This window comes from Accipiter gentilis, chromosome 3 (assembly GCF_929443795.1).
Source record: "Accipiter gentilis chromosome 3, bAccGen1.1, whole genome shotgun sequence".
Lineage (NCBI taxonomy): Eukaryota > Metazoa > Chordata > Aves > Accipitriformes > Accipitridae > Astur > Astur gentilis.
The window spans coordinates 6326009-6333414 of NC_064882.1; positions in this window are offsets into that span (position 1 = coordinate 6326009).

A 7406-nucleotide genomic window follows, 5' to 3' on the forward strand; every position below is an offset into this window, starting at 1 on the left:
TGGCTGGCTAACCAAGGGAATTGCTTCTAATACCGTCGTCTACTTCTAGTAACAGAAAGAGTACTAAGCATAAAACCTCACAATAGTTCCTGCAGCAATGTCAGCTGGAGTTCAAGCAGTACCAGAGAGTGCTGAAGTGTCCTTTGCAAGGTGAAGTTACTGTTCTGTTAATGATCTGTTATGTTTTCCTGATAATGTCATTTGTCCTCGTTTGTGCCTGACTTATATCACTATTAAGGAATAAAATCATAGGTATTTGCAAAAATATAATATTTTAATACTTATCTTTTTCCAAAAGTTCATGTATTTTCTCAGTGAAGGAGGTCATTATTTAGTGCTTCTATTAGGGTGGACCCAAGCTTCTGAGCTGAGATTTTTGTTCACATTTAATGTCTCTCTTATAGACAATTATATCATAAATTGCTTTAACTATTCTGTTTGGTCCTTTTCTTTGTTAAGAATTATTATTGTGCCTCTGACTTAGGAGCTTTACTTGCTAATTCTCCGGTTTTCTTATATCAGTTTTAGGGCTCCACTTCCTGGAAGGCTCCTAAGATTTTATGGGGTGACATTTTTCATGCTCCAACCTTCATCTGTGAGGTGGCCTCTTTCTTAGTTTGAGGTGGATTGTTTAACTAGGGCATTAATATGACATATATTGTAGATCACTTACAAAATCTAGCACACTCAGTCATTTCCTTCTATTAAGCCCACAGAGGGAGTTATCAGAGCTGAATTAGAAATAATTTTTTGGAAGTTGCATTAGATTCATACCACTAGAGTATGGCTTTTCTTCTCATGCAGGTGCAAAACAGTCTGGGCAAATCTAATATTCTTAAAAAGTGTTTCATTCACTGGACATAATGATAAAAAAAACTCAATGAAATTATTCAGAAACCACCATATAGCACATTCTCTGGCTAGGACAACTAGATAGGTGATAGCAAAGATAGATAGTAGTCAGCTAGATAATTAAAAGCTGGCCAATGCACATGAAGGGAAAAAAATGGTTCTTGCAACACTTTTTTGCAGCCTAAGAGGTTGAGAAACACTGGGTGTTCCAGTAGAAAATCCACCTAAAAGCAGAGCCCTAAGAACAACACTATTATCTGTCCAGTGGCTTCATTCCTCTCCTTCCCATTTGCTTAAGCACAAAAATCTTGGAAAGTGAGTAACTTTTGGTAGACCTTGAAGGAAACACCCATTCTGGTAAGACTGCTTTCATGAAGCAGCAGGGTGTGAGAAAGAGCATAAGTGACCATTTCACATGAGGCACAGAATTATGACTGAATTTTCCTAACAGCAAGAGTAGCCTCTGGCCACCTCTAAATTTGTGACATCAGTGAAGTTTCTCAAACCATTGCAACAGAAGATCAGACCCCTCATGTATTTGGGTCTAATTACCATGGTAATATAAAAGGATATACTGTAGCAGATAGATTGGAAAGGTCAGCACTAGTTTACTGTTTTTTAAGGCTTTCCATACCTTTTTATTGCATATTTTTTTCAAGAGAAATTCATGACAACTTTGCTTATCTGCTCTTAAAATTCATGAAGGGTAAGATTTTTTTCATATAAGCAAAAAAGAAACAATCTAGAAAATATGCACATTAGATATTGTGCTTTTACGTAGTTATTGGTGCAGTGGAAATAATAAAGTGGCACGCAGTAAAAAAAAATAACTTGTTTGTTTGCTTGGGGGGGTATTTGTTTGTTCTGTTGTTGGGGGGGGGGGGGGGGGGGGCCCAGAAAGTGTGTTCACTAACCTGTTTGTGTTTGGCTAGCCCACCTTGCATAGCTGTTTTCCTTCATCTAGCATGTGACATTTAATGGTTTGGCAGAACACATTTTTAGCCTATTTAGAACTATGTAAACATCTACGTCCTCTAGCTAGGATTTCTGAGTAAGGTTGGCTGCTAACTTTTGTAATTTCATGTGTTTATATATATATGTGTGTGTGTATACACATTTAAATATGGTGTAAATTCCACTTACCTTTTATCCACTAAAGCCAATTAAGGGCTCTGAGATTAGAATCAGACTCCTTCTCTTTATGTGATATTTCAAAGGGAATCTTCTGTGACAATTTTTACTGGTTTTAAATGCACAATTCCCTCGCAGCTAAAAAAAAAAACAAACAACAAAACAACAACAACAACAACAAAAAAAACCACAAAAAAAAACACCAAACAAACAAACAAAAAAACACAAAAAAACAAACAAACAAAACTTTCTGGTTTGGTACTCTCATTCTTCTTACAAAGAATAAAATGAAAAGAAGAATGTACATTCAGAGAACAGAGACTACATATAACAGTCCAAGAAAAGAGGTATTTTCTTACAGCTTACTCAACCATAGTCTACTAAGAAGTAATAGGTACCCTTTTCATTTAGATATAGACAAAAACACTGGTCTTGCCTCCCTTTGGAATTCATGATGACACTTTATTTTGTTGTGGTTACTTGAATTTTTTTGGGGTACTAATTTATATGCAGAACTTTTAAAAGATTATAAATGTGTCCAATACCTTATGTACCAAGGTATAGAACTCACCTTAATAGTCTCAGCTGGGCATAATGTAGATCCAAAACACCATCAGGAGTAGAGAGCAGAAATGAGATTCTAGGAAAAGAGCCAACAAACTATTTTCTCACGTATAAGTTTTCCTTCGTCCAGTAGTCAATATTTTTGAGCTGGAAAAGACTGCAACATATTTTAATGAATTTAAAGCTTTGGCCAACCCTCCCAAAGTGCTGTTATTCCCAATTTTGCAAAATGACTGCAAAAGCTCTCAAAAATGACACTAACATCAGTGACAAAGTCTTCCAGTTGTATTCTTGTTCTGTTATCACAGGTAACAACTTTGCAGAATAACATTAATGGGAGAAAAGAACATATGCTGTTGTCTGTGACAAGTTTGACAATGTCTGGATGCACCTAGGTAATGTTAAAAGCAGTGACCAAAACATAACATCCTTCAATAAATACCACCTATGTTATTGCCTTTTGAACTAAAGCTTGCTTCAGCTGAACCAATAGTTTTGCCCTGACTTCCATTTCTAGTTATAATATGCAAAACAAAGTCATAAATGGAATGCTTCAGTGATATTTTCATGCATATACTCACATATCTACACACAAGTTCCACAATATCCACAGCAGGACTAAATGGCATCATAGATGGCCATTGTAGCAAAGGAGTAAAACTCAGAAATGTTCAGCCTTATTGACACTTTTCTTTTTTCTGTTGCCTTGGGCAAAGAAAAGCAGCTGGGTTAATTCCCAGGGGAAAAAAAAAATAAATCCACAAATCTGAATAACTTCAAAACTTACTGTACATTTTCTTTGGTCCCAATTAACCCCATGGCCATGGCAAGAGCAGCAGACCTGAGTAGATTCAATAGAAAAAAAAAAGAACATTGCTTGAGAAGAAAAAAATGAAGATAAATTTTCAAAACACATATGATAGATTTTTAGCAAAAATCACATTTTTTCTAATTGTTCTGAACAGAGGCATGATTTTTCAGAAGGTGAACAGGTAACTGACTACAAGGGCAAGCAGCGAGGCAAACGATTGTCTAGCTTTTACTGATACATCTGTGCTAACATTTCTGCCAATGCAGCATTAGCATTCATGATCCATCATCTGCTCTGCCCTGGGTGGATCAGGAAAGGAGAAGGCTTCTGTTTGCAACACAGCTGACAAGCGAGACTGGGATCCTGCAGGAATATTTTCAAAAGTATGCCCTTAAGAGGCACATATACCTCAACCCTTCTCCTTCTCCCTTGACATTTCTCCATCCTTTCCTCCCTTGCAGCATTTTATCAGAGAGTGATTTTGCACCCTCACAGTAATAATGGTATGCTTTCCCAGGGTCTAGCAGTTTGTGGAAAGGCAAGTTGTTCAGCCCAGGAATAATGAAGAGAATGAACGGTATTACAGAACTGTGTGGGGTCCTGCAAAGACTCCGGGGGTGCCTTATTTAGCAGTGTGCACCAGCAGCAGCACAGTACTGAGTTCAGATTTATCTGTCTTGCTTCTCAGCAAGGAAAATTAGCCAGGACAGAATATCATGCTGTCACAAATTTAATGCTTTAAACTAAACTACCAGAGGTACCTCTACTAGATAGAGAACAGTGTACTGCAGCTATATGGAAAGTACAAGCAATTTCCTTCACCAGTACTATCTGCAACAGTGCCACCTCCAGTACTAATGGCAAGGCTTTGCATATGAGAAGTCATATGTTTCTTTCTCTTCAGCCATATCTCCCACCAACAGTACCTGTATAGATTACGATGGTCTACCTGGCTTCTCTGAAAGCCCTTTTTTTACCCTACTTTAATTTGTTGCATCACAGAAAACCATGTCTATCTGACATAAGAATATGGGAATCCAGTACCCAAGCAGCTCATATATTTAAGGACTTTACAAACCTTTCTTGTTTTTTTTCCATGTGTGGCTAGGACATCTTTAGAAATAGCTCATAAACTTTCAGTAGACTTTCATTTTACCTAGCAGATACTTCTTTTTCCAAATCAATGACATACTTTTGCCAATAGTAGAAGGTTTGGGAACAATTCACATATGTTTTGCACACAGTGTGACAGACATCCTCCCTTGGCCCTAAACCCAACAACAAATATCTTCCGTAAATGCTGGCAAGTCTAAGCTAAAGCCATTGCTCTCATTTTACAACACCCGAATAAAAATTTACTTTCAAAAACTATCTATACCTTTCTTGACAGTTTTATTGTGAAAGACAGAACAGAACAATCAAAAATATTATTTCCTAATAAAACTTTTCTCATATGTTGCTCTCATCTCCCCCCAGCCTCTGACAACTCATTAAGATTAGTAAGTAATGGTAGGTAATAGCATTTAGGAGGAGCTCAGAGTTGCACCTCTGGTTTGATGGCAGATTATTTTCTCCCTGTGAGATTCCTTAGCCTATTAAGGATACAGAAGCATATGCCTTACTCAGTTCAGGGTTTGGCTTCTCTTAGGCAATGTGAGAGGGTGCAAGTGGCTTATATTGTAGCCATGTTTTCTGAAGGATGAGTTGTTACTATTAATGATGATATAATAGTCTCACACTGTTATCCTTACCACTGTAGAGCTGTAAAAGTCAATTAGAAAAGTCTGGTTATGTAAATTATGTTCTCAGTTTCCATCCCTACAGAACTCAACTGGTCAAGGAGGACAGCAGTCAGAATGAATCTTTTCTTTCTTGCAAACACAAAAAGCCTACTAAATGTGCAGTCTGTGCTTACTAGATAGGGAGTGTTAGATGTCAGTAAGACCAAACTGAAAGCCAGTAGAGAATGATCACATGCCTCTTTGAATCACTCAAAATTCATGGTGAACAACTGGAGCCAGACACTCAGCCTGTAAGCCTTTCCAATTTACAAAATCATATTTTTCCAGTTTATGATGGATATAAATATAAATTCTCACCTGCAGGGAGAGAGTACCATCAGAAAACTGAAGGAATTTGCAAGAAGGAGTTCAAGGCAAAATTTCCTTTCCCACTGAGCACTCCACAACAGACACTCAGGTTGTAGGTGACATAGAAGATTCTTTTAAGAAGTTTGTAATACTATTGAACTACTGTGCTTTAAAACTAACAGTCCCATGTGCATACAAAGATAGTTTAGAATCTATTTTTAAAAGCAAAAATAATGAAACTGTTTGTAAAGGTACAAGTTTTATATTTAACAATAAATAATAAAACCCAAATAACTTTCTAATTGTAGTTAAGTGAAATATTTGATAGCTAGTAGAGCAGGTATCAAAATTCTTAGTTTAATACCCAATTTTACTATAGCAAGTACAAAAATCCAGTGATATAGCAATGAAATATGAATCTATGCACATAAGCAACGAAAATTTTTGATACGACAAGAGTTTACTAAGAGTCCAGACGCAGAAAAGTTGCAAATATTTTTCCTACCAGTAGTATTTTATTCTAGAATATCAGCTGCTAAACATTTATTTCAGAGGTGAGGCATATCACACTAAAAACTTACGCTATACATCAAAGTTTCTGGCCAGGTTCTTAGGTTTTCCATTTTCTAAGGTTATAAATAACTGCAAATGTAGTAACTTCTACCATCTTCCTTGATTTACTTCCTTTCTCCAGTAGTGACTGCCAATTGTTGGACACTACTTCTAGCAATTAGATGACAAAAAACCCCATATGCTAGATTTATCTCTTCCATTCTTTCTCCCATATTGTACTTTTTCCACAAAATGCAACTTTTAGCTAATGACATTTTCTTCAATTTAATGAAAATGGCAGGCCTAGTTGCTACCTCCAGCTTATATGAGAGATCATGTGGCTTTAAAGAGTTTGTGTGAAAATAGGACCTCAGTCAAAATATTGCAATTATATCACTGCAGACTTCCCAAGTCTTCTGACATGAATTGGAGAAAAACCCTGGCCCCTCTCATTGTGCGTCTTCTATGAAACCGGCCTCATATCAGTCATCTAAAAATCTCTCATTTGTCTTAAATGCACACCTCCAGAAAACAGGGATATCACAGATTTCACTCTATTTGATTCAGTGAAGCTCTGCAAGATAAACACTATATCTGTTATTTTTTCTTCAGATCTACTTCCACTGCACATTGGGTAGTGTTGACTCAAATAATTTACAAAGAGGAAATAAGATACATAAACAATATGAATGGAGAAAGATACATTTACTCACCTTGCTACAGGAAAGAATTGAATTAATATGCTAATGCTTTTTATTTGAGTAAAAGAACTTGAATCTAGAGGTACTGACTGCTTCTGAATCAGCTAGTAAAAAAACTGACACCCAAAATGTTTGTCTGGAAAAACATACTTTCAGGTAGTGTGTGATTCTGAGACAGTCTAAAAAGTCCTAGACTCTTCTAATCCATATGACCAGCAACAGAAGTATATCATTGTATATACATTGTGCTAGGAAGCACACTTTTCTAAGGTGAGTCTTAGATAAGCAAAGTTCTAGAACATAATTAATTGAGAGGTAATCTTAAAAAAGTATCTGTCTTTTTGCAGCAAAAATTGCTGGCATCTTCCCCCTTCAGTACATTAGGATGAGCATTCCACTACAACCTAGGCACTATAGATGGCAATTCTTCTGCAAGTGCATTTCCTCTCAGACTTTATTGTCTTTCGACAATTTCTACACGGACTTCATTTCCTCCTTGTTCTTATTGAATCCATTTCACTTTGTTTTGCAAGTATTTTGCTGACTCTTTCCCAGCAAATTCTTCCTTTTAACACTATTTTCCATCCTGAAAGGATTCTATGCTGATTGGATAGGAGCAACCTAAGTTAGATTTCACAAGAGCGTATAATAGCAGCATTTGGCTCACAGATTGTCCCAGCCTATAGCCCTGTCATGACAGATGCT